The sequence below is a fragment of the Spea bombifrons genome, chromosome 5, assembly GCF_027358695.1.
Source record: "Spea bombifrons isolate aSpeBom1 chromosome 5, aSpeBom1.2.pri, whole genome shotgun sequence".
Classification (NCBI taxonomy): Eukaryota; Metazoa; Chordata; class Amphibia; order Anura; family Pelobatidae; genus Spea; species Spea bombifrons.
In genome coordinates this window covers 2,270,393-2,296,462 of record NC_071091.1, presented here as the reverse complement: position 1 = coordinate 2,296,462, position 26,070 = coordinate 2,270,393, and the positions used below count along the sequence as shown (strand labels likewise).

The following is a 26,070-nucleotide window of genomic DNA, read 5'->3' as shown; positions in this document are numbered from 1 at the left end:
TATATTACTGTATACAGCGCTGGGGGTTATATTACTGTATACAGTGCTGGGGGGTTATATTACTGTATACAGCGCTGGGGGGTTATATTACTGTATACAGCGCTGGGGGGTTATTACTGTCTACAGCGCTGCGAGGTTATATTACTGTATACAGCGCTGGGGGTTATATTACTGTATACAGCGCTGGGGTTATATTACTGTATACAGCACTGGGGTTATATTACTGTATACAGCGCTGGGGGTTATATTACTGTATACAGCACTGGGGGGTTATATTACTGTATACAGTGCTGGGGGGTTATATTACTGTATACAGCGCTGGGGGTTATATTACTGTATACAGCACTGGGGGGTTATATTACTGTATACAGTGCTGGGGGGTTATATTACTGTATACAGCGCTGGGGGTTATATTACTGTATACAGCGCTGGGGGGGTTATATTACTGTATACAGCGCTGGGGGTTATATTACTGTATACAGCGCTGGGGGGTTATATTACTGTATACAGCGCTGGGGGGTTATATTACTGTATACAGCGCTGGGGGGTTATAATACTGTATACAGCGCTGGGGGTTATATTACTGTATACAGCTCTGGGGGGTTATATTACTGTATACAGCGCTGGGGGTTATATTACTGTATACAGCGCTGGGGGGTTATATTACTGTATACAGCGCTGGGGGGTTATTACTGTCTACAGCGCTGCGAGGTTATATTACTGTATACAGCGCTGGGGGTTATATTACTGTATACAGCGCTGGGGTTATATTACTGTATACAGCACTGGGGTTATATTACTGTATACAGCGCGGGGGGGGTTATATTACTGTATACAGCGCCGGGGGTTATATTACTGTATACAGCGCTGGGGGTTATAATACTGTATACAGCGCTGGGGGTTATAATACTGTATACAGTGCTGGGGGTTATATTACTGTATACAGCGCTGGGGGGTTATATTACTGTATACAGCGCTGGGGGATATATTACTGTATACAGTGCTGGGGGTTATATTACTGTATACAGCGCTGGGGGGTTATATTACTGTATACAGCGCTGGGGGGTTATATTACTGTATACAGCGCTGGGGGTTATATTACTGTATACAGCGCTGGGGGTTATATTACTGTATACAGGGCTGGGGACCACAACAGGCGTCGGGCAAATACTGTTTTACCATTCCAATAAAGTATAATTGTTCTTTAAAATAGCACCAAATTTTAAGGGTGCGGCCTATAATTGGTGCGGCCTGTAATCAAACGGTATTTTGTGTATATATAGATATATACATCGATCAGCCATAACATCAAAGGCGGCCTGATGAATCCCGTTTTCTTTTACATCACGGGGATGGCCGGGTGCGTCGCTGGAGAACACCCGGCACCGGGACGCGTCCACGGGGGCCGCACCTCGCAGCTTACACGACTTAAACGTCTCGGCGCCGGATACCACAGCTCAGAGGACTAGTGGAGTCCGAGCCTCGATGGGTCAAACGGGGGACTGACGCGATATCAGGCAGGAGGTCATAATGTTATGGCTGATCGGTGTAAATTACCAAATTAACATAATAGTAGAGGTAAAGTATCAATAATATGCGGCCAAAATACATGATCAAAAAACTTCTGAATTCTGAAGCTACTGTAATGTATGTATCTAATCATACTGTAGCAGAGCAGACTGATCATCCAGCTGAGTGGGGTGGCTTTTTAACAGGGCAAAATGGGCATCTGCCCCTGGGCCTTGGCGTATTTCAGGAGGCCGTGACAGCTGTCCTATGGGCCTTGGTCGGGAGCGAGAGGTCTGCAAAGCTCTATAGAAGAGGTGTTGCGCCTTTGGCATAGATTGCCCGCTAGCGTTTTGGCCTTCACGGTCCATGCGCCACTCGATGTTGTGGAGCGTTGGGTTATGATGACATCATACCCTATAATTCAGCATGAGCTGGAAAACAGAAAATGTAAAATTAACTATTGGCGGTCAAAACCTCCATCGCACGGCACCGACATAGAGAGCAGGTGTGACAGGTCCGGGTGTGGAGTTTTTACAAGTGGAAAAAGTCTGCAGATTAGATTTTTTTTTAAAAAAGAAAAGAAAATAGCCTTGCATTAAAAAAAATGGACATTTTAAAATAAAATGTTAGAAATTTTAGTTGTCGTTGTATGTATATTTCTAAAAAAGTTTTTTAGGACACAAGCAACAATATAAGAGAACAAATACGCATTATTACTATATATATATATATATATGTATATAAAAGTGCATTTTTCATATTGGCATATCTTGTAAAGGTTTAATCGTTTGGCCTTGCCCTGGACTAACCCAAAGTAATAATTTCTGCCTTCTTCAACATTCCTACTTGCTAAAAATATTTTGAAAGGAAGCGGCATATTAAACGATGAATTATTTTATTACTGAAAAGAAGAAAGTCGAAGTGAGCCTGGCTTCCATAGAAGAAGACATGTTACACTTCTAACCTCGTCAGGGTTTGTTTTGGCACTACGTGGTGTTTGGCATCCACAGGTGCCCTCCCTTAACCTGCGAGCATAGGCTGACACTTGAATCTGAGCCCTGTCTTCCTTTTGTGGTCAACCACCTTGGCCCTCAGAGGTCTCGGAGGAAACATTACATTTCCTAAACCGACTTTGAACTTTTGGATCTCTGCTTCCCTTTCATCTGGAACCGTTCCTGCAAAACATGGTCTCTTACGAGTGAACTCGCTCTGACCAGGATCCTGTTTCTGCGTAAGCAATTCTTCGATATCATCTAAAGCAACCATGTTTGTGTATCGTACAGTTTGTAGGGTTTGGATCCATAGGCCACGCAACGTACGTTGTGAAGGTTCTATGACAAGAGATCAGGTGCCATGTACTATGCTTTAAAAGTATCAAGTAACAATGTATCATTAAAATTCCTTTAATAAAAATGGATCTGACTCGATTAATAGGCTACCACGCTCATCATTATTCACCCTGTCAGAAGCCAAGATCTCGAGACATTATGCTATACAACCATATTTACAAAGAGCTTGGGCCAAAAACTGAATTCTTAGTCCTCCTAGATTTTTTTTCCCATTTCCTTACATTTTCTGACCTTCTAGATGAACATGTACGGTACTGATCATCTGAAACCAGAACTATACGTCTTCCACCAATGATTGGTTTGATATAACCGCCTAGGGCCATCTTCTGTCCGGCTAACCAGTTATGGGACACCTGGAGAAGAATAAAACTAAATATTTTATTTAGAATATTAATATTTAGGAAATCGATAATTTTGTTCTAACCATTAGACCCTTAATAGAACACATTTTAGTTTAAACAAAGAGAATCAGTGAATTCTGTTTCATTTTTGACCGATGTTTCCAGACAATGGACTCCACGATTCTCGGGTCATGTTCATTTTTTACTTGTTTCCTTTCTTTGTCTACTGCTTTTATTTGGCTTTTTCTATCATATTGACAAAAAGATGCTTTTCTTAAAAAAAAAAGAAATTCACCTTTTTTTCTTTTCCGTAAGGGCAATTATCGAGTAACGATGACTGGGCTCCCTTCCATTCCGCCTACATAGGTGCCCCCTCCTCACAACAGCCTGATACCCCTAAGGTTATGTTGTTTGCCAGGGACTCCTGGTGTTTGTTAGGGAGGCTGAACTTATATTTAACCCTATACTATACTGTAAATATTTTATATGTCTAATATCTATACGATTTAGAGCAGGACATGCCCATATCCGTTCCGTTATTTTTGTAATTATATATATATATATATATATTGTTTTGTTCTGTTTGCTTGTTTTCCGTGTTTTATTTTTTGGAGTATGTTTGGAAGCTTTTGATCAGACTTTTTTTAAGCACCCCGACCGGCCACAAAGTTGCCTCATTAATGTATCCAGAGAGGGCTTTGGTTTCTGTGAGATTCTCCGTGTGTTAAGGTGCAGTCCCACTGATTCACTGGTACGAAAAACACCCATGTAAAATTAGATCGGTCTCGGTTTCCTTGGACGTAGTGGCGGGTGAAGCGATATACGGCCATATAGTGGGATTGGATCCCCCTTATTAATAACCCAGACGGGGGCTTTTGAATAGTATTTGCTGGGTGTGCGCTGATTCCTTGCTTTGCTGTATGTACATATTGGTCATTTATATTCAGATTGTCTTTCTTACATTCTTGTATTTCGTGGATTTGTTTTAATTTAGAAATATAAATATAATTAGGCGTTCTTGTTCCCAGGTACCGATTTTTACATGCAGGTTAATGTTATTTTGTAGCAGATAATTACTTGCGATAATAACTTCTAAGGGCCAAAAAATATTTTTGGAGCCGATATTTTGTCTGCAGCAAGGTTTTCAAAATGTTTATCTGAGAAGCGAAATTACTATAAACTGATAAATGCCGTGTTTTTGAAAGCAGCCCATGGGAGGGAAAATGCACGTTTCCCTTTTGTTAATGTTCAGTTTTCTCATGCAATAGCGACGGACATTGGCGTTGGTCTCGTCTTAGATTCAGGAGCCGTATGTCTATCCCATGCATGTTTAATACCCTCACTGTATTACCCTCTGCCACTCCTGCTGGGAGGCTGTTCCGCTTATCAACCACCCTCTCACTAAAGTAAAACTTCCTTACTTTATATCTAATACCCTCTCATTTCATATTATGACCTCTTATTCTAACAGAGGTTTCTATTTATCACCAATACTGTCCCAAGAACCCTCTTAAATCTAAAAGTAAAGCAAATAAAGTTTTTAGCTTTCATTTTTAATTAAAAAGTTATTTTTTTAACAGTCAATTTCATTATAGAAAACAATCTATTTTAGTGAATAACTCATTTGGTAATGAACATTTCTAAACAAGCCTCATTCGTAGAAAGTGGTCAAGGAGTAAATGGGCAAAAGATCAATAGGACACCATGCCCTTATGGCATTCACTAAGGAGTTATTGGTAAGTTTTTATTAAAAAATAAATAAATCTATTGGCTCTATTCACTAAAGTGCAAGGGCAAAATGGTGTGGAGCAAATTAGAGAAATTTAACTTGAAAATTCACTCAAGTCAAAAGCCAACTCACATTAGCACTTCTTGCTTTGTTTCAGGATTAGTCTCCTTCAAGTACTATGCCTAATATGGATGTGAAACTCAAAATATATGTAGTAATCTCAGTGGTCTATAATATATGGGTTCTGGTTATGATCCCCCTTTAAACAACAGGATCATATTAGAATTTCTCCAGTCCTGTGGTACTGATCCTAGGAATAGGGATCTAGTCACTAAAACGCTGAGTGGTCAGTGGAGAGTTAACTCAACACTTTCACACTCACAGATTCACTAATACCTGAATTGCTTGTGAAGGCAGGATATGCGACAAAATGATGCAAGTTTCAGGCGAGGTTGTGCAAGTTCATTGTTCAACACTCATGTCCAATTTGGGAAAAAATGGGGTAAAGTGAAATAATCACCATTTGGGAATGGTTGACTATGTTGACTAACTGCAAAATAGATGCCAAAAATGTTAAAATACACGTATTCTTGTGTATTAGGTTAAATATTGTTTTACTATTCCACTAATCTTTAATCTTTTTTTTTTCTTTAAAATACTTTTTTCTTTAAAATAGCACCAAACTTTTAGGGTGCGGCCTATAATCGGGTGCGACCTATATTCGAGCCAATACAGTATTTTTATTGCCATTCCCCACAGAAAACAGGATAGATATAGATAGAGGAGCTATCTCAGAACTTCAACTGTTCTGCCAAAGGCTGTGTCCATAGATGATAAAGAGTCCAATCAGTAGTGCCTCTTGAAGGAATGCCATCTTCTCCAGGTCATGGCTCAGCGTGTGAGCTCTTGAGAAGCATCAGCTCTCTCTGCTCAGGATTCCATGATCCATATAGAAGAATGAACCCTAAGGCCCCCAGAGGACTCTTTCCGAGCTGCTGGTTGAGCTTCAGATGTGGCTTGCTTGATCCAACAATATATCTGGACAGCTCCCGACCCTTTGTAGCTCCTGGAACATCTACCAGTGGATTCCTTAGTGGAGTCCAGCTAAATAAGGATATAGCATCTAATGATCACTGAATCTGAGAAATGCAACTTGATGCTCCAGATCTGATGAAGGACAGGGATAGAAAAAAGGAAGGTGGACCTTCTTGAAGGACCTTGTTGAGCCTTGAGACAACATTTCGTGGATTGGACACTGGTGATGTGGAGGTAGAACCTACACAACTGGGAAGGTTATCAAGAACAAGGTCATGGGACTACAAAAGGTATACAAGAATCTCTCAAAAGCCGAAAAGAGGTTGAGAGAGGGTAAAAGAGGCTGCAAAGTTTAGTTCACCTGTAGGGCCTGTACTCCAACATAAAATAGAAACAAAATCCAAATGGATGTATCTTATCTTGTCAGAGTTCCAGCTTAAATAAAAAATCTGAGAAAATGCAGTCCATATGACCCAACCAGCTAGGTCACAAACTTCGGGAAAAGGGTTTGCGTTTTCCACCGTTACCGAATTGACATAAGAAAGTAGAAGACATCTGACATGTGTGATGTATAAAGAATTGAGTTTTTTTTTTTTTTCTTTGCCCAGATAGGAATGTGTAATTAAGGCACAGGCACATGGTTTCTATTAACAGAGAAATGTTGATGAGGATTATAAAAAGAACACGGTTAAACAAATCTGCCGTTTCAAACATTTGCGTAAGAGAACCTTAAAAACAAAGAGCGTTCCGAAAATGAAAACATAAAAACCTGGTGGGGAGGAAATATCAGAGAGATGGAGATTGGCATTTCATCGTAAGTGCCAGGGATCTGGAGGGAAGCCAGTTCTTAATGAAGACCATTATTCCAAAGAGATATAATAGCCTCGTACTGTCAGGATTCCTACGACCGTGAGCCTGGGTGTTCCGACTGTACGAGAATATATTTAGTCTGTTAGATTGTTTGAGGAAAGAGATAGGAGGAATTTTATTCCGTACCCACAGTCTGACCCCACCCGGCATTCCCTGGCTATTTTCCAGTTTATTCTCTCTTTTTTTTTCCAAATTTCTTTTTTCTTTTCAATTTTCTATCTACCCCGTTGACACGTGTATGCTGGACTTATCTCAGAGACTCTAAGAAAAACACCCACAAACACATAAAAAAACATGGGAAAGATTACAATCAGATCATTATCTCGAAAACCCACAAGTCTGGTGGAAAAAGTACTTTCTTCCCAGGATTGCGTTTTATAGGGAGGGCTTTCACATGAATCATAATCGTTCAGTAAAGAAAAATATGTAGGAAAATGATTGTGAAACTTTTGGTGTTCCCTGTATCACAGGCTGACCCTTATATTAATGAATAGGGCTTCGAAAAAACCCATACCTGGGAACTCTCCGGGTTTTTTGCCTAAATTTGGCAGAATTAGGTTATAAATTTGGTTACACCTTGACTGTATCCACTCAGGGCTCCTCCCTTCCATATGGTCATCTTAAGAATTTACTCATGTGTGCTATCTTGATCTTGGGTGCCAGCTGCCATACCTGGGTAGGCCACCTGGAGCACTTCCTCTTATGGGGAGTGGCTTTATTTGTGGGTGGGGCTAGCCACATGTGGAGGTCGGGTTACCTGTACGAAGAAGTGGCCGCTTCCTTGCCGTGTAACAGGGAGCTAGTTGGCAATAAGACTCCCTTTAGCACAGAGATCCCGTTAAAAGAGTGCGCTCATATCCGAGTGCTTAGCAGTAAGGACAGCCGAAAGCTAATGTACGTCCGTTGGCCAATAAAGTATTATCTTCACCAAATTTGCTTTCATACCTTGCTTCATAATACACATTTTTCACCAGGTATACATTTCTTGGAATTTATGGAATTTTCACTGAATTTTTGGAACTCCATTAAAATATTCCTTGTGCCCCAGAAGTGCTTAATAATGAATATAATTCTGATTGCTGTTAAAGGGGAGCGCCCACCCATTTATCATACTGCCTGTGAGAAACAGTAGAACGGCTCGGTTTTAATCACCCATGCAGACACTCTGGCTCTTAGCTCTCTGTTCTCAAGATCTGTGTGATTTTTCCTCCCCATTAAGGTATCTCTCTGCTGTTGTTGCTTATTGTTGCTAATTGGTTCAGGCAGCCTTAGTAAGGAGGATGGAGAGGGCAAAAGGGAAAGGAAATTAAATAGATAATTCTAGTTGAGTTTTAAATTCAGTGTTCACATAAACCCATTTATGAATCCATCAAGTAGAGTGTTAATTAGAAAAATATGTAAGATGATCATTATTAACCCCGAAATTATTTTCATAATAAAAATTTAAATAATAAAAATTTATAAACTCCATCTGAAAAATGCATTGTTTGGTTTTTCACAAAAATAAATAAAAATATAAATTCATATTTATTAATATAAAATATTATTTTTATTTGGATTCTAAATCTGGATACATAGTTAATATTATATAATAATAGTTATTATTAATAAAAATATCTGTACAATCTGTTCAAGGCTATATAAATGAAAAACATTTTTTTTAATATTAAATCCTACATGTTCCACCTTAAAACATGAATCCCGTGTAATGAGTCCTTTCAGGCTGGTCCAACGCAGGTCCATTAACACCCGTTAAATAGAATTAACCATATCAGTGCCAGGTTCATGTGCAATATGCCATTTAAAAAAAAAAAGTTGGGAAAAACATCAAGTTAATAAAAACATGAGCGTAAATAGAATAGAAATATTTGGAAATAGTTCATTGAAATAGTTTGACATTTGTTGTATGGGATAATGAATCTGGCAGCTCTATTAAAAATGAAGAATGAATGGAAATATATATATATTATAAAAAAAAAAACAACTGCTCTTGGCATAAAAATGTTTTTATTTAACTTTTTTTTTCTTTTATTCATTTTTTGTGCAACCAGCCAACTTAAAACACTTGCCAACAAACATAAGCTGAAAAAAAATGACTGTGAATATTTCTTTTTAAAAGAAATAGCTGGAGCTCATTTTTCACACTTTTATAGCTGTTAAGTTATGCAAAATAATTCAAAATGCTTGATTCGGGCGATTGGTCAATGTGCGGCATTGATAGGAATGATAAATGCCCACCACTTTCAGAAGTGAAAAGCCGAACAAAGCCATGGACCAATTTTTTTGGATTCCCTGGTGTGCAGAAACTGCGAAACGGCCTTCCCTGATCCCGTTTGATCATCCGGCATATGGAATTCATTATGGTTAGCTGCTGTCTAAAGCTATCTAACATTAAGCCCCGTGGTTTTTCGCAAAGACCGGGTGTAGCTTGTTGGGTAATTTCCACAATTTGCTTATGGCGCTGGCTTGTTTCCACGGTAGCCACGTCCATATTCCATGGATTAAAGGTTTTACATTGTCAGTTTTGTACGTTGAAGAGCGTAGAGGACTTTTTCTTTATCTCTCAAGACTATCCCTAAATGTGGAGGATATCACTAAGAGTTTGCTATTAAAGGTTGATCTTGAAAGTAATACCAAGTGCATATGTGCATTATTATATATACTGGAACAAACAATACATATATATTATATACACAACAAAATATATTCAACAACATATATATATATTATATATATATTATTATGTGCAAAAGGACCAAAAACGGTTTGGACAAATTAGTTTTCCGATAACGAATTTCGTTGCCTGCCCTTTCGGTGCAGATAAAATTCAGAGGACTTTTTACATTTTCCAAATTATATTTGTTGTCACTCACCCAAATTCACTCTCTCATGCTCTCGTACACACTCTCACTCATGCTCTCTAACACTCTCTCTCAATGTCCCCCTAACTTCTCCGTGTCCCCGTCTCCTTACCCTGCAGCTCTGCTACTTCTCTTGCCTCTTCTTCTGTTTTCTGCCGTCTTTCTTTGTCTGCTTCTCTCCAGGTCTTCTTTTTTCGTCCACGTCTTCGTGAACCATGACTCCCGGGGCACTTCCGCTAAAGTGCAGAGCTTCTAGGCACGCCTTCTTCCCTCTCTCCCAGTGGCTCTGTCCTATTGCAGACTAGTTTACTTGTATATGTGGCTAGTCTCGCATGCAACCTCAACAGGATCACCCACTGGCATCAACTTTTAAACAGTATTTACTGAATGTGTGAGCTGATTTTTTTGTTGTTGTTTATATATTTGTCTTGTCCATGTATCGTTTGTTGCAGTAGCCCACTTGTTGTCAGATTGTCCTGGTTCCTCAACACCTAAAGAGGACCTTGTTAATCCAGGTGACGTAGCTGGCATTGTGTACAGGAACATCTGCACAGAGTGTGGACTAAATCCTCCCAAGTCCAAATGGGAGATTCCACAGAAGGTTGTGGAGAATAGCAGGGCTAAAGATCCTGTAGGACTTCCAGATCCAGACAGACAAGAAGATACTGGCCAATCAACCCGACATTGTGGTGGTAGGCACCAGAAGACAGCAGTGGTGATAGATGTAGCCAAGTGACAGCAACATCAGGAAGAAGGAGTATGAGAAGCTGGAGAAGTACCAGGGCCTGAAAGAGGAACTGGAGAAGATGTAGAGATTGAAGGCCAAAGTGGTCCCTGTGGCATAGGAACACTCGGGCTGCGACTCCTAAGATGGGAGAGTGGCTCCAACAAATTTCAATAACAACATCAGATGACTCTGTCCAGATATCTATATGTTCTATTCTACGAGCGCACAGGAATCTTAAATAATATGGGGGGGTTTTCCCACTGTATGATAACTATATTCCACCACTTGCGATGTAGTCACACAATATGTTGGTATTAACCCCCAATTAAAGGATTTACAAGCAAACACAAGATGGAAAAATGTATGGGAGCAATTGTGCAATATCCCGAAAAATAATCGAGAGAATTTGGTTATTTTACATTTTTCAGAATTTTGAAAACTAAACGTAAAGCTATTACAAAAAAATGTGTAAATAAGAGAGTCTTTCATTATCATATTTGAAATACTTTTGATATTCTGTAGTAGGGTTGACGGTTATGGAAAGCCAAAGAAACCAAGCCTGTGTTTAAGGTTTGCACAGCAGTTTATAACCCAAACTTTACTACAACATTCATATGGGCATCGTTTCCTCGGCGGAAAAATGTTCAGTGGTCAACTTGTTGATCCTGAAAATTCTTTCTCCTTCCAGTTAATTCAACCAACTTCTCCAAACATCTTCTAGAATTTATAAAGCGACTCTACCGAAGAATGTTCATAATTTTCTTAACTGTGTATTGTACCGGCCGAACGGCTAGTCAAGGCTATACATAAAAAGTAATGGCTGGAAATATAATAATCATTCCTTGTAGGCAGAAGAGGTTGGAGAGATTAGAGTCCAGAGCCAGCTGAAACCCAACGTAGGCCCTGTCACTTAAAGCACACAAGCCCATAGGTCAGGGGACTACATGCATTCTGCAAATGAAAAGTAGGGTCATAGACAGGGACAGGTATTTTCTCTTTGTGTATTTACTGAGGCCAGCACAGACAGATTTTACACTTTGGACCTCATCAACAGAGTCAAGACTTATAGTGTTGGCCAAGTCCATGCTGTGCCTTCAATACCTTCAAGCTTTTGTACAAGGTATGGTACAGTGGGGATACACCAAACACGCAAGTGATCTCTGCTTGCCCATTCCTAAGGACTAAGGGGACCCATAAATGCGCCTCCCCAGGCTACACAAAACCTGAGCCCTTCCTCAGAGAGAGCTTCCTCTGGGTCACACACTGCAATACAGTAAGGGTCTCAGAATTTCTCATCAATTTTCAAATTGTCCAAATTGTCAGGATGGCAGGATAGAATCAATTACTTTAATCAGGATAGCTGATGTCTTAGTGTGTATAAATAAATAATAATAATTGGTATATAATCTGATGGTTCCATAGGTGACCAACACATACAAAGGAGCATGTATCTTCTGATGATGCCCTATATTTTGTAGAAAAACCATAGAAACATACTGTAGAATTTGATGTCAGACCATTCCCATTAGGCCCATTTTTTTCGGACCAAGTCCTTGGTATCGTCTTAGATTCAAGAGTCACATATCTATATTGTCTCAAAGATAAAGTATGTCTTCTTGCAGATGATGCAGAAATCTGCAACTGATATTCTAGGAGGAAAAAGCGAAATGGCTATTGATTTAAGTAAATTAAAAGAATGTTTGAGAGTCTGGCAACTAGAGTTTAATGTTGATAAATGTAAAATAATGCACTTAGGCCCTAAAAAATAAAAATATACGATTGGAGGTACTGTATTGTCAGCAATAAAAAGCAGCACCGGGTTATGTCCGTGGAGATGTGAATGAAGATGAATGAGAGCATGAGAGTGAATGAGTGTGTGAGTGAAAATAAGTGAATGTGGTCCCACGTATTTTGGATGAAAATTCTGAGCTTTTCGCTTTGTTTTGATCCGGTTCTTGGGAGGGGGTCTTAAGAATCCCGGAATTTACCAAAATTCGGTAATTTTGCAATTCGTACAAATCTGAATGCACAAGACTGTTGAATTCTATCCCATGTATATTTAAATGTACCTGCTATGTTAGCTTCTTCTCTTCCACTCTCTTATGATATGGCCCTATGTGTTAAGAATGGATATATAGGGGATGCAACAAAAGGTCTATGACATACTTTGCCCTTTTTCATATGTTTTATTCCTAATGTGAACATTTCGGGTAATTGGGTTAATCCTTCCCTGCTACTAAATTTATGCAGTTAATAGAAACGCAGATCAGGTAATCTTGGCTGGACATCTTGGACGCTGCTTTAGCTCAACCTCTGTAATGTTCTGCACAATGTTATTTTCTCAAGTTTCCTTAACTCCATTTTCTTATGATATTCTTGAACACAAATGGCTTTTGTAATTTTCGTTGTGTCTGTGATAAACTATACATTTATTATATGATTACTGTACTTTTCTCCCACATTTAGGCTTTATCCAAACTAAATAAAAATTCAATATCATAAAACATTACGATGACGGGGGAAAAAAAAAAGAAATCCAGGCAGAAACATTCAAAAAGATTAATTTAATTGTAAAATATCTTTAAATAACATTGTGGATCACAATAAGTCATAGACGGCTTACCGTGAATAATGAATTGCAGTTATATTACTGTGGTTTTTTTTTATTACTGCCAAAATGAATTTCTAAATTATGAACTTTCGGTGACATTGCGGAAGCATGAATTAATGAAACTAATGTATCGCCATATTTAATCCATATTCTGGCAAGATATTTTGTGATAGTAAGAAATAAAGCTATTCTTCGAGAAATTCCCAAATAAAAAGGACAAGAGACCGGAAAAATAAATAATTTCGTAGAAGAAAATCCAAAGATATCTCAAACTGGGAGTCCAAATAGAGATATCCCAAGACACTTGGGAACATTAAACAAGAACTGATTTGAAAACTATTTATTATAAAAAAAAAAAACTTTAATATAATAGTTTTGATAATAAGTTTTACTTGATTTCAAAATAATATATTATTTTAGCTAGATTTTTTTTATTTTTTCCAGAATTATCTAATCAATTTCCTGTCCTGAAGTTCTCTTCCCTCTCCCATCCTTAGAAAGGCCGTCTGAACCAACGAGCAACACTCAGCAACAACAGAGGAGAGATAACTTTATGGGAGTTTATCCTGAGAATAGAAAACTAAGATGGCTGCTCCAAAGGAAGCCATTTTAGTTCCCAAGAAACATGAGTTATGATTTTCTATTGCCTTCAAGAATGGTAAGACGTTACTAATTAGTTAATGATAAGGATTCCAATATAATCGAAGGTGGACGATTTGTGATGTTGTGAACATAGAAAGTGATGGCAGATGAGAACCATTTGGCCGTCCAGTCTGCCCAACTGGATGGTCCAAATGGTGGAATGTTGGAAGAAGGATTTTAGTTGTAGAGGATGTCTATCAGATAAACCAGTGGTTTAACAAAAAGTTGAGTTTAGTGGAAAACCAAACTGTAAAACTTTTCAAAGTTGGTCCTAGGTGTTGTTCAGCGAGTAATCCGTAATGCCATTTTCTAGAACTCTACAGTCTTCTGCCTATATTTCTTACCTACAGTCATCTGAACTAATAACCCCAGATTCTTTTTCCTTTGTTTTTACCTGCAAAAAAAAAAAATCATTTATCTTGATTTTGGGTTCTTTTGGTCGTCATTATTTTTGCACTTGTTGGCATAAAATAACATTTTCCGCGGGTCTGACTATTCCTCGAGCTCCACGAAACCATTAGTCATTTTGCTCACATTTTCTAAAATGTGAAATCTGTTCCAGATCGGCATTGGCAAAAAAAAAAAAGGCAGATCTATGATCCTACCACCAGAAACTGAGTATTTCGACCACATCCGACCGCAAAATATACAACTGTGATGAAAGCGTTGTCTGAAAATGTATACAGAGATATAAAAGAGAAAAAAATACAGAAAACGAAAAATTCCATACATTATAAATTTAGAAAATTGAATAATATATTGCACATGATAAACTATTGGTAAGATCCTCCAGAACTTTTAATTAGCAAGACGTGGCCAACAGGACCAACGACCTTCCTACCCAAAATTTTCAACCAAAAAGAAGAGAATATTGTAAAATATTAATATTAGATACATTTCCATACATTAACAATGGATATTATTGGCACTTTTTAATTTATTACATTATTATATTATTATATTATACATATTATTATTATATTATATGTTACCAACTTTTGAGACAGGAGATCATCGGTTAAGAATGATTCCATGAGAAAGTCCGACGTCAATGTATTAACAGCTGTTAAAACAGATTTTTTTTTTTATGATACTTTGTTAAGCTAAACCAGACAGATCCCTTCGACAAAGCTAGTTTTCAAAAAGATATAATTTGAAGTAAGCTTTATGTGATATAATTTCGTTTACAGCGAAGGTCTTTTATGGAGGAACATCCATTTGGCCTTGAATCTGTTTTGTTTGGTACGATATAGAAGGGGAACCTAACCAAACAGAATATTATTTTAATGATGAACATTTTCTTATGATATGGTTTAAAAGTACTTGTTATGTGAAACAGAGGTCATCTTCGTATCCTTGAATCTAATACTGTTGTCGGCTTCGAGCGTCGAGATATTCGTTAAATTAGCAGATATACCAGATATAGAATTATTCCTCGCCAAGCGACGGGCGGGAGTTTTCTTCCTTCTGAAATCTATAATAAAGATGCACAACTTTTTAGAATTTTTTTTATAAAAATGAGATGATTTGAATAATAAAGTTTGGTAGCGTAGAACCTGGGATCTGCTTGATTCCATTCTGAAGGGGAAATTAAATGGGAAAACAAAGGGAATTAGTAGCCAAATATAGGTGTTTAAGGAGAAGACCTTCGCTGTATAACCTGGCCCAATATATTATAATGTTGGCCAGAAAAAAATAGGCAAAATGTGAATTGCTGGAAGTAACGTAACTTTATTTTTTTAGAGGTTAAGCCAAAGCACTTCAAAGTGTTACGGAAGAGTGAATATCGGTGAAGAGCATCCAGCAAGGGTATAACAGAAGGGAAACAGTAGCTCTACTACTGGTGGGTGATTATTATAAGAGGAGGCGAGATTCAAATTCACGAGAGCAAACTAGGTATTGATGGCTCTCGACCAATGATCTTCAACTGAAGAAGGACTGAAGAGGACAATTTGGTGAAATCGTTACTGACAAGGCTCAGATTTCGATTTTTTTACCAATGGATGGTTTCCATCCACTGACGTCATTCCACATTATATACAAAGGAGTGCCTCCGGACGTCAATAGCGGGCACACAACCTATCCATCACAATACTTTTGACTTTTATGTAGGTGACAATTCAGATGTCGGCACAATTTTAGAGTCAAGACCCTTGGGGTCGAAAGTGCTCCTCTCAGCTCGTTTTTTGGAGATGGGTGATTTGTTTGGGGACAACTGAAAACATGTTGGCGTCCCGGTGGAAAAAAAAGGGGTCTTGGTAGGAGGTAGAACATCGTGTCTTAGAAGATCCATCAAGAAGAACCATGACATTTATAAAAGAAAAAAAGGAAAGAGTGTCTAGTCTGGTTTTCGGATGTGGTGATACCGTCGGAGAAGGTGAAGTTACGAGTAAGAATAGAATAATGTCCTTTTTTGACAATGCCTAAACTATTTTCCTTACTATGTTGGCAGAAGCTCCTTTTTTTTCAGAATTTACTTTTGTTCCTGACCTATTATTTATGAAACCCGGCCCCATCATTTTAATAGCTTCTTTCGAAAGCCATGTCCTGTATCAGATTGTCTCCCCTTTGTGCCAGGATTTGCAATTTATATAAATAATCCTTTCCCTAAATGTCTTTTTAAATACCACAAATTACCGGCCCGATTCAGACGCCACAGACCACATCATCCACAGAACAGATGGAGAGCATCAGAGCCCAACGCCGTGATGTATACCCCGTCAGGCAGCGCTCCTGAGACAGCGTGGGAGAGAGGACACTCCAGCCATCATAGACACTTTAATGCTTAAGACAGCTCAGGGGTCCTATATTTTTTCTGGAACCCCCCCTCATGTAAACGCAGGATCCATTTGCCCCATCCCCTGCCCTGCTCCACTGTTCTTCATGTCATGTGAAATACTTACTTCCAGTCAGTTCCAGTGTTTGCTTGGCAAACGTTCCCTGGGTGGGTCTGAGACCCCCCATGAAAATGCGTGGAAAGCACTCACAGTCATTTTAATGGAAGTGCTTTGCTGCCACTGATTGGCTGCCTCATGCAACCAACCAGTAGCAAGAATCGTCAGACCACAAAGGAGGCGGGAAGCTGCAGCACTGTAGCTGCAGCTTATCCCTACAGTAGATCATTCTTTTTAACTTTTTCAATAATGCATATTAAAGGACTTTAAAGGATATATTAAATATTATTCTTTGCAACAGCGCCCAGAGACATTAAACTGCCCTTTTAAGAGTTTTGATATTTTGGATGACGTTTGAATGACTTTTAATCTGGTTTTATTATTATCTAATGACCCCAATGATACCTACAAGGTTATATTGCCTCTTCTGGGCTCCTTAAAGGACCCGACAAAATATTTTATACGAATAACTTAAATATTTTTGAATTGGAAGCTATGCTCAACGATTTTACTTATTTGTTTGCTTTTAGAATGTCATTTTTATATAGGACATTAAATTGTGATTTCTTGATGAGATTTAATTAGGACAGGCTTGTGTTAAATTATACAGCATGGGTACCAGTGAAACTAAATTCAATTAACAGTTTTCTAAATTTATACTTTTTTATAGGAAATGTATCTAAAATCTTTAAACAATGCTTTCCGTGACATCTACAGGCCGTTCAGAATGGACGCTTCCATTTACAGGATCTATTGACCATTATTAGGCAGAATCGTTCAAATTCATATTCTAGCTACTAATTATTTCATTTTTTTATTATTTAGAAATGTTGCATTTTTTCCCCCTAATATAAAAAAAGAACACAAAGTTACGGGCACGTATTTCAGATATTTATCATTCTGGGCGTAGCGCTAAATTCACCGACGGGGTATTTTTTTTTAATTGAATGTCTTTATTGGGGATTCCCTGGTTAACAGATGGAATACAGCTGTAAGTTTGCCTTTTTTCAGCCCTAACTGAATTTAATCACTTAATTTATTTCTGTTTGTCGTTAGGAATACATTTATTTTCAGTGGAAATTTCTGTTACTCGTAATCTCCCAATTAAATCCAAAATTCTAATTCTATTATGGAGTTGGAATACGAAGATATTACGCCAGGCGAAGCGACGGGCTAGAAATACGATCCTGCATTAAAAGTCGTGATGATTTTAGTGTTAAAAAGTCCTCCAAGAATGAACTCATCACAATGAGTAATGCCTCAAGCTACCAGCGTGAGTTTCAGCTCGGAACGCGAGTATATCAGCGTCGCGTTGGCAGCAAAAAGTCTCAAAACTAGGCAGAGTCCAATGGGTCAAACGACACGTCCTACCAAGAAAGTCCCTCTACATCAACCATTTGTCCTTCACACCCCTTCCAATGTAGATTCCAAGGTCTTGAGGTCCGAAAAAAGTTACTGAACTACCCCCTAACCCCATCAGACGTATCCATTGGTTGTGAAACTTTGTTACCCCTCCTAGAGAAGAGAATAAGAGGAATTCTGGAAATTGCACACGTCAGAAATGTTACACCAGTGAAAAAAGGGCCAGATGGACCATCAGGGCATCTGAAAACCTTTCTGAAGAAACATAGAACCTGCCGGCAGATCGGCCCCCATTTGGCCCCCGTCTAGTCTTCCCGTTTCTCCTGCTGCGAAGACTCAAACCTTAATCAGTCGTTGGTCTCGTCTTAGATTCAGGAGCCGTATGTCTATCCCATGCATGTTTAATGCCCTCACTGTATTACCCTCTACCACTTCTGCTGGGGGGGCTCTTCCATTTATCTACTAGTCCCAATTTTTGGTCACATTCCACCTGTCCAACTGACCAGCCCTACTGCGCTGCTTTTATTGACTGTGGGGATTATGGGCCGGTTGGGGGGGATCCTCTGACCACCTCTGACCAGCCCGGCGAGTGGGTTTGGGGCTGTCAAAGACAGAATTCTAATAGTCGTTACCATCAACAAACCCAACATTAGTCTGAACATTCCGGCTTCCCTTTAACTCTACGCGTGCCAAACAGGTGACAAAACATTGATTACGTCTTTGGCACACGGCGGGCAGACTAAACAGAAAGCAATATTCGTGGATTTAATTGTTCTGTTCTTAAACAGAGGGAAAGTTGTCAGGAAAAAAGAGTGCAAAACATTAACGTTGTATCAACATTAGCAAAAAAAAAAAAGTACATTGCTGGAAGTATGAAATATCCGTCCTTTCTGTCAAATAATGCAGCCTCATTTCTGGAAGCCCGTAGCGCTCTGTCTGCCAATTCTGACGTCTGCGGATCGCTTTCGCCTTGTATCGTTTTTTTTTTCCTCTCTCTCTCTCCGCTGTCTGGTTTCCCTCGACCTTCTTCTCACTTTCCATAAAATGTATCAGCCGAGCGAGGAGCGAACCTGCCCTGACTTCTGGGATTTAGTTCATGCGAGTTTAAACTTCTAAACCCCAATTTTTTATTTTTTTTTGTTATTTAATGACAACAAACCGTATTTTCCTGGAAACAGATAAACGGGGGGGGGGGGACAAAAACGCGGTAAAATGATTTAAGGGCTAATCATTTTTTTATAAAGGTTACAATGTAGACTGTAGCGTATTTGCTTCATTAAGCGGGGAGAATTTGAATTCATTTGGTATAATTATGTCCCGGGCTTCAAGATTTTAAATCTAAACAAAAATCTAACGGTGGATATAGTGAAGTTTTATGTCTATCTGGAATGTTGCCAAATTTCGTTCTTCTTATCTCTTGTCTTTTCCTTTCATTCTTTAGACTTTATATTAAACCTCCAAGGTTCCAGTAATCCTGAAGGTGCTAACACCTAAATTACGGAAGGGATATTTTCTGGAAGGACAGCTCGGCAGTGATAAATATTCCTTGAAGCTTTGTGTTGGACATTGTTTGGGTCTTCAGGCAGGGTTGGCGTAAGTCATTAAGTCTCCCTGATTAACCACACTTCTGACATCATATTTTTCTAATGATGAAGAAAGAACATTTAAACTGCACAGAATATTGACAAATTCATAACGGAATCCGGTGTGTTCCACAAAACCACAAGAGCAAGTCAGGATGGCCGAGCGGTCTAAGGCGCTGCGTTCAGGTCGCAGTCTCCTCTGGAGGCGTGGGTTCGAATCCCACTTCTGACATCGTATTTTTCTAATGATGAAGAAAGAACATTTAAACTGCACAGAATATTGACAAATTCATAACTGAATCCGGTGTGTTCCACAAAACCACAAGAGCAAGTCAGGATGGCCGAGCAGTCTAAGGCGCTGCGTTCAGGTAGCCGTCTCCTCTGGAGGCCTGGGTTCGAATCCCGCTTCTGACATCGTGTTTTTCTAATGATGAAGAAAGAACATTTAAACTGCACAGAATATTGACAAATTCATAACGGAATCCGGTGTGTTCCACAAAACCACAAGAACAAGTCAGGATGGCCGCGCGGTCTAAGGCGCTGCGTTCAGGTCGCAGTCTCCTCTGGAGGCGTGGGTTCGAATCCCACTTCTGACATCATATTTTTCTAATGATGAAGAAAGAACATTTAAACTACACAGAATATTGACAAATTCATAACGGAATCCGGTGTGTTCCACAAAGCCACAAGAGCAAGTCAGGATGGCCGAGCGGTCTAAGGCGCTGCGTTCAGGTCGCAGTCTCCTCTGGAGGCGTGGGTTCAAATCCCACTTCTGACATCATATTTTTCTAATGATGAAGAAAGAACATTTAAACTGCACAGAATATTGACAAATTCATAACGGAATCCGGTGTGTTTCACAAAACCCCAAGAGCAAGTCAGGATGGCCGAGCGGTCTAAGGCGCTGCGTTCAGGTCGCAGTCTCCTCTGGAGGCGTGGGTTCGAATCCCACTTCTGACATCATATTTTTCTAATCATGAAGAAAGAACATTTAAACTGCACAGAATATTGACAAATTCATAACGGAATCCGGTGTGTTTCACAAAACCACAAGAGTAACTCAGGATGGCCGAGCGTTCTAAGGCGCTGCGTTCAGGTCGCAGTCTCCTCTGGAGGCGTTGGTTCGAATCCCACTTCTGACATCATATTTTTCTAATGATGAAGAAAGAACATTTAAACTGCACAGAATATTGACAAATTCATAACGGAATCCGGTGTGTTCCACAAAACCGCAAGAGCAAGTCAGGATGGCCAAGCGGTCTAAGGCGCTGCGTTCAGGTCACAGTCTCCTCTGGAGGCGTGGGTTCAAATCCCACTTCTGACTTCATATTTTTCTAATGATGAAGAAAGAACATTTAAACTGCACAGACTATTGACAAATTCATAACGGAATCCCGTGTGTTCCAAAAAACCACAAGAGCAAGTCAGGGTGGCCGAGCGGTCTAAGGCGCTGCGTTCAGGTCGCAGTTCAAATCCCACTTCTAACATCATATTTTTCTAATGATGAAGAAAGAACATTTAAACTGCACAGAATATAGACAAATTCATAACGGAATCCGGTGTGTTCCACAAAACCACAAAACCACAAGAGCAAGTCAGGATGTCCGAGCGGTCTAAGGCGCTGCGTTCAGGTCGCAGTCTCCTCTGGAGGCGTGGGTTCGAATCCCACTTCTGACATCATATTTTTCTAATGATGAAGAAAGAACATTTAAACTGCACAGAATATTGACAAATTCATAACGGAATCCGGTGTGTTTCACAAAACCACAAGAGCAAGTCAGGATGGCTGAGCGGTCTAAGGCGCTGCGTTCAGGTCGCAGTCTCCTCTGGAGGCGTGGGTTCGAATACCTCTTCTGACATCATATTTTTCTAATGATGAAGAAAGAACATTTAAACTGCACAGAATATAGACAAATTCATAACGGAATCCGGTGTGTTCCACAAAACCACGAGAGCAAGTCAGGATGGCCGAGCGGTCTAAGGCGCTGCGTTCAGGTCGCAGTCTCCTCTGGAGGCATGGGTTCGAATCCCACTTCTGACATCATATTTTTCTAATGATGAAGAAAGAACATTTAAACTGCACAGAATATTGACAAATTCATAACGGAATCCGGTGTGTTCCAAAAAACCACAAGACCAAGTCAGGGTGGCCGAGCGGTCTAAGGCGCTGCGTTCAGGTCGCAGTCTCCTCTGGAGGCGTGGGTTCGCATCCCACTTCTGACATCATATTTTTCTAATGATGAAGAAAGAACATTTAAACTGCACAGAATATTGACAAATTCATAACGGAATCCGGTGTGTTTCACAAAACCACAATAGCAAGTCAGGATGGCCGAGCGGTCTAAGGCGCTGCGTTCAGGTCGCAGTCTCCTCTGGAGGTGTGGGTTCGAATCCCACTTCTGACATCATATTTTTCTAATGATGAAGAAAGAACATTTAAACTGCACAGAATATTGACAAATTCATAACGGAATCCGGTGTGTTCCACAAAACCACAAGAGCAAGTCAGGATGGCTGAGCGGTCTAAGGCGCTGCGTTCAGGTCGCAGTCTCCTCTGGAGGCGTGGGTTCGAATCCCATTTCTGACATCATATTTCTGACATATATATAACGGAATCCGGTGTGTTCCACAAAGCCACAAGAGCAAGTCAGGATGGCCGAGCGGTCTAAGGCGCTGCGTTCAGGTCGCAGTCTCCTCTGGAGGCGTGGGTTCAAATCCCACTTCTGACATCATATTTTTCTAATGATGAAGAAAGAACATTTAAACTGCACAGAATATTGACAAATTCATAACGGAATCCGGTGTGTTTCACAAAACCACAAGAGCAAGTCAGGATGGCCGAGCGGTCTAAGGCGCTGCGTTCAGGTCGCAGTCTCCTCTGGAGGCGTGGGTTCGAATCCCACTTCTGACATCATATTTTTCTAATGATGAAGAAAGAACATTTAAACTGCACAGAATATTGACAAATTCATAACGGAATCCGGTGTGTTTCACAAAACCACAAGAGTAAGTCAGGATGGCCGAGCGGTCTAAGGCGCTGCGTTCAGGTCGCAGTCTCCTCTGGAGGCGTGGGTTCAAATCCCACTTCTGACATCATATTTTTCTAATGATGAAGAAAGAACATTTAAACTGCACAGACTATTGACAAATTCATAACGGAATCCGGTGTGTTACAAAAAGCCACAAGAGCAAGTCAGGGTGGCCGAGCGGTCTAAGGCGCTGCGTTCAGGTCGCAGTCTCCTCTGGAGGCGTGGGTTCGAATCCCACTTCTGACATCATATTTTTCTAATGATGAAGAAAGAACATTTAAACTACACAGAATATTGACAAATTCATAACGGAATACGGTGTGTTCCACAAAGCCACAAGAGCAAGTCAGGATGGCCGAGCGGTCTAAGGCGCTGCGTTCAGGTCGCAGTCTCCTCTGGAGGCGTGGGTTCAAATCCCACTTCTGACATCATATTTTTCTAATGATGAAGAAAGAACATTTAAACTGCACAGAATATTGACAAATTCATAACGGAATCCGGTGTGTTTCACAAAACCCCAAGAGCAAGTCAGGATGGCCGAGCGGTCTAAGGCGCTGCGTTCAGGTCGCAGTCTCCTCTGGAGGCGTGGGTTCGAATCCCACTTCTGACATCATATTTTTCTAATCATGAAGAAAGAACATTTAAACTGCACAGAATATTGACAAATTCATAACGGAATCCGGTGTGTTTCACAAAACCACAAGAGTAACTCAGGATGGCCGAGCGTTCTAAGGCGCTGCGTTCAGGTCGCAGTCTCCTCTGGAGGCGTGGGTTCGAATCCCACTTCTGACATCATATTTTTCTAATCATGAAGAAAGAACATTTAAACTGCACAGAATATTGACAAATTCATAACGGAATCCGGTGTGTTTCACAAGACCACAAGAGTAACTCAGGATGGCCGAGCGTTCTAAGGCGCTGCGTTCAGGTCGCAGTCTCCTCTGGAGGCGTTGGTTCGAATCCCACTTCTGACATCATATTTTTCTAATGATGAAGAAAGAACATTTAAACTGCACAGAATATTGACAAATTCATAACGGAATCCGGTGTGTTTCACAAAACCACAAGAGTAAGTCAGGATGGCCGAGCGGTCTAAGGCGCTGCGTTCAGGTCGCAGTCTCCTCTGGAGGCGTGGGTTCGAATCCCACTTCTGACATCATATTTTTCTAATGATGAAGAAAGAACATTTAAACTGCACAGAATATTGACAAATTCATAACGGAATCCGGTGTGTTTCACAAAACCACAAGAGCAAGTCAGGATGGCTGAGCGGTCTAAGGCGCTGCGTTCAGGTCGCAATCTCCTCTGGAGGCGTGGGTTCGAATACCTCTTCTGACATCATATTTTTCTAATGATGAAGAAAGAACATTTAAACTGCACAGAATATAGACAAATTCATAACGGAATCCGGTGTGTTCCACAAAACCACGAGAGCAAGTCAGGATGGCCGAGCGGTCTAAGGCGCTGCGTTCAGGTCGCAGTCTCCTCTGGAGGCATGGGTTCGAATCCCACTTCTGACATCATATTTTTCTAATGATGAAGAAAGAACATTTAAACTACACAGAATATTGACAAATTCATAACGGAATCCGGTGTGTTCCACAAAACCACAAGAGCAAGTCAGGATGGCCGAGCGGTCTAAGGCGCTGCGTTCAGGTCGCAGTCTCCTCTGGAGGCGTGGGTTCAAATCCCACTTCTGACATCATTTTTTTCTAATGATGAAGAAAGAACATTTAAACTGCACAGAATATTGACAAATTCATAACGGAATCCGGTGTGTTCCACAAAACCACAAGAGCAAGTCAGGATGGCCGAGCGGTCTAAGGCGCTGCGTTCAGGTCGCAGTCTCCTCTGGAGGCGTGGGTTCAAATCCCACTTCTGACATCATATTTTTCTAATGATGAAGAAAGAACATTTAAACTGCACAGACTATTGACAAATTCATAACGGAATCCGGTGTGTTCCAAAAAACCACAAGACCAAGTCAGGGTGGCCGAGCGGTCTAAGGCGCTGCGTTCAGGTCGCAGTCTCCTCTGGAGGCGTGGGTTCGCATCCCACTTCTGACATCATATTTTTCTAATGATGAAGAAAGAACATTTAAACTGCACAGAATATTGACAAATTCATAACGGAATCCGGTGTGTTTCACAAAACCACAATAGCAAGTCAGGATGGCCGAGCGGTCTAAGGCGCTGCGTTCAGGTCGCAGTCTCCTCTGGAGGTGTGGGTTCGAATCCCACTTCTGACATCATATTTTTCTAATGATGAAGAAAGAACATTTAAACTGCACAGAATATTGACAAATTCATAACGGAATCCAGTGTGTTCCACAAAACCACAAGAGCAAGTCAGGATGGCTGAGCGGTCTAAGGCGCTGCGTTCAGGTCGCAGTCTCCTCTGGAGGCGTGGGTTCGAATCCCATTTCTGACATCATATTTCTGACATATATATAACGGAATCCGGTGTGTTCCACAAAGCCACAAGAGCAAGTCAGGATGGCCGAGCGGTCTAAGGCGCTGCGTTCAGGTCGCAGTCTCCTCTGGAGGCGTGGGTTCGAATCCCACTTCTGACATCATATTTTTCTAATGATGAAGAAAGAACATTTAAACTGCACAGAATATTGACAAATTCATAACGGAATCCGGTGTGTTCCACAAAACCACAAGAGCAAGTCAGGATGGCCGAGCGGTCTAAGGCGCTGCGTTCAGGTCGCAGTCTCCTCTGGAGGCGTGGGTTCAAATCCCACTTCTGACATCATATTTTTCTAATGATGAAGAAAGAACATTTAAACTGCACAGACTATTGACAAATTCATAACGGAATCCGGTGTGTTCCAAAAAACCACAAGACCAAGTCAGGGTGGCCGAGCGGTCTAAGGCGCTGCGTTCAGGTCGCAGTCTCCTCTGGAGGCGTGGGTTCGCATCCCGCTTCTGACATCATATTTTTCTAATGATGAAGAAAGAACATTTAAACTGCACAGAATATTGACAAATTCATAACGGAATCCGGTGTGTTTCACAAAACCACAATAGCAAGTCAGGATGGCCGAGCGGTCTAAGGCGCTGCGTTCAGGTCGCAGTCTCCTCTGGAGGTGTGGGTTCGAATCCCACTTCTGACATCATATTTTTCTAATGATGAAGAAAGAACATTTAAACTGCACAGAATATTGACAAATTCATAACGGAATCCAGTGTGTTCCACAAAACCACAAGAGCAAGTCAGGATGGCTGAGCGGTCTAAGGCGCTGCGTTCAGGTCGCAGTCTCCTCTGGAGGCGTGGGTTCGAATCCCATTTCTGACATCGTATTTCTGACATATATATAACGGAATCCGGTGTGTTCCACAAAGCCACAAGAGCAAGTCAGGATGGCCGAGCGGTCTAAGGCGCTGCGTTCAGGTCGCAGTCTCCTCTGGAGGCGTGGGTTCAAATCCCACTTCTGACATCATATTTTTCTAATGATGAAGAAAGAACATTTAAACTGCACAGAATATTGACAAATTCATAACGGAATCCGGTGTGTTTCACAAA

General features: G+C 40.5%; 25 non-coding genes across 25 annotated transcripts; all 25 read left to right on the top strand.

The window, feature by feature from the left end:
• Positions 1-19,662: 19,662 nt before the first annotated feature.
• On the top strand, positions 19,663-19,745 carry TRNAL-CAG (transfer RNA leucine (anticodon CAG)). The gene has a single exon. It is a non-coding gene; the product is annotated as a tRNA-Leu (tRNA).
• A 281-nt stretch (positions 19,746-20,026) lies between these two features.
• On the top strand, positions 20,027-20,109 carry TRNAL-CAG (transfer RNA leucine (anticodon CAG)). Its single transcript has one exon. It is a non-coding gene; the product is annotated as a tRNA-Leu (tRNA).
• A 99-nt stretch (positions 20,110-20,208) lies between these two features.
• TRNAL-CAG (transfer RNA leucine (anticodon CAG)) lies at positions 20,209-20,291 on the top strand. Its single transcript has one exon. It is a non-coding gene; the product is annotated as a tRNA-Leu (tRNA).
• Positions 20,292-20,390: 99 nt separating this feature from the next.
• TRNAL-CAG (transfer RNA leucine (anticodon CAG)) lies at positions 20,391-20,473 on the top strand. Its single transcript has one exon. It is a non-coding gene; the product is annotated as a tRNA-Leu (tRNA).
• Positions 20,474-21,107: 634 nt separating this feature from the next.
• Positions 21,108-21,190, top strand: TRNAL-CAG (transfer RNA leucine (anticodon CAG)). The gene has a single exon. It is a non-coding gene; the product is annotated as a tRNA-Leu (tRNA).
• Positions 21,191-21,471: 281 nt separating this feature from the next.
• On the top strand, positions 21,472-21,554 carry TRNAL-CAG (transfer RNA leucine (anticodon CAG)). Its single transcript has one exon. It is a non-coding gene; the product is annotated as a tRNA-Leu (tRNA).
• A 281-nt stretch (positions 21,555-21,835) lies between these two features.
• Positions 21,836-21,918, top strand: TRNAL-CAG (transfer RNA leucine (anticodon CAG)). Its single transcript has one exon. It is a non-coding gene; the product is annotated as a tRNA-Leu (tRNA).
• Positions 21,919-22,017: 99 nt separating this feature from the next.
• Positions 22,018-22,100, top strand: TRNAL-CAG (transfer RNA leucine (anticodon CAG)). The gene has a single exon. It is a non-coding gene; the product is annotated as a tRNA-Leu (tRNA).
• Positions 22,101-22,159: 59 nt separating this feature from the next.
• Positions 22,160-22,242, top strand: TRNAL-CAG (transfer RNA leucine (anticodon CAG)). The gene has a single exon. It is a non-coding gene; the product is annotated as a tRNA-Leu (tRNA).
• A 99-nt stretch (positions 22,243-22,341) lies between these two features.
• On the top strand, positions 22,342-22,424 carry TRNAL-CAG (transfer RNA leucine (anticodon CAG)). Its single transcript has one exon. It is a non-coding gene; the product is annotated as a tRNA-Leu (tRNA).
• Positions 22,425-22,523: 99 nt separating this feature from the next.
• TRNAL-CAG (transfer RNA leucine (anticodon CAG)) lies at positions 22,524-22,606 on the top strand. The gene has a single exon. It is a non-coding gene; the product is annotated as a tRNA-Leu (tRNA).
• Positions 22,607-22,705: 99 nt separating this feature from the next.
• On the top strand, positions 22,706-22,788 carry TRNAL-CAG (transfer RNA leucine (anticodon CAG)). Its single transcript has one exon. It is a non-coding gene; the product is annotated as a tRNA-Leu (tRNA).
• Positions 22,789-22,887: 99 nt separating this feature from the next.
• TRNAL-CAG (transfer RNA leucine (anticodon CAG)) lies at positions 22,888-22,970 on the top strand. Its single transcript has one exon. It is a non-coding gene; the product is annotated as a tRNA-Leu (tRNA).
• A 99-nt stretch (positions 22,971-23,069) lies between these two features.
• Positions 23,070-23,152, top strand: TRNAL-CAG (transfer RNA leucine (anticodon CAG)). Its single transcript has one exon. It is a non-coding gene; the product is annotated as a tRNA-Leu (tRNA).
• A 463-nt stretch (positions 23,153-23,615) lies between these two features.
• TRNAL-CAG (transfer RNA leucine (anticodon CAG)) lies at positions 23,616-23,698 on the top strand. Its single transcript has one exon. It is a non-coding gene; the product is annotated as a tRNA-Leu (tRNA).
• A 281-nt stretch (positions 23,699-23,979) lies between these two features.
• On the top strand, positions 23,980-24,062 carry TRNAL-CAG (transfer RNA leucine (anticodon CAG)). The gene has a single exon. It is a non-coding gene; the product is annotated as a tRNA-Leu (tRNA).
• Positions 24,063-24,161: 99 nt separating this feature from the next.
• On the top strand, positions 24,162-24,244 carry TRNAL-CAG (transfer RNA leucine (anticodon CAG)). The gene has a single exon. It is a non-coding gene; the product is annotated as a tRNA-Leu (tRNA).
• Positions 24,245-24,343: 99 nt separating this feature from the next.
• Positions 24,344-24,426, top strand: TRNAL-CAG (transfer RNA leucine (anticodon CAG)). Its single transcript has one exon. It is a non-coding gene; the product is annotated as a tRNA-Leu (tRNA).
• Positions 24,427-24,707: 281 nt separating this feature from the next.
• TRNAL-CAG (transfer RNA leucine (anticodon CAG)) lies at positions 24,708-24,790 on the top strand. The gene has a single exon. It is a non-coding gene; the product is annotated as a tRNA-Leu (tRNA).
• A 99-nt stretch (positions 24,791-24,889) lies between these two features.
• TRNAL-CAG (transfer RNA leucine (anticodon CAG)) lies at positions 24,890-24,972 on the top strand. Its single transcript has one exon. It is a non-coding gene; the product is annotated as a tRNA-Leu (tRNA).
• A 59-nt stretch (positions 24,973-25,031) lies between these two features.
• TRNAL-CAG (transfer RNA leucine (anticodon CAG)) lies at positions 25,032-25,114 on the top strand. Its single transcript has one exon. It is a non-coding gene; the product is annotated as a tRNA-Leu (tRNA).
• A 99-nt stretch (positions 25,115-25,213) lies between these two features.
• Positions 25,214-25,296, top strand: TRNAL-CAG (transfer RNA leucine (anticodon CAG)). Its single transcript has one exon. It is a non-coding gene; the product is annotated as a tRNA-Leu (tRNA).
• A 281-nt stretch (positions 25,297-25,577) lies between these two features.
• TRNAL-CAG (transfer RNA leucine (anticodon CAG)) lies at positions 25,578-25,660 on the top strand. Its single transcript has one exon. It is a non-coding gene; the product is annotated as a tRNA-Leu (tRNA).
• Positions 25,661-25,759: 99 nt separating this feature from the next.
• On the top strand, positions 25,760-25,842 carry TRNAL-CAG (transfer RNA leucine (anticodon CAG)). Its single transcript has one exon. It is a non-coding gene; the product is annotated as a tRNA-Leu (tRNA).
• A 59-nt stretch (positions 25,843-25,901) lies between these two features.
• On the top strand, positions 25,902-25,984 carry TRNAL-CAG (transfer RNA leucine (anticodon CAG)). The gene has a single exon. It is a non-coding gene; the product is annotated as a tRNA-Leu (tRNA).
• Positions 25,985-26,070: the final 86 nt, after the last annotated feature.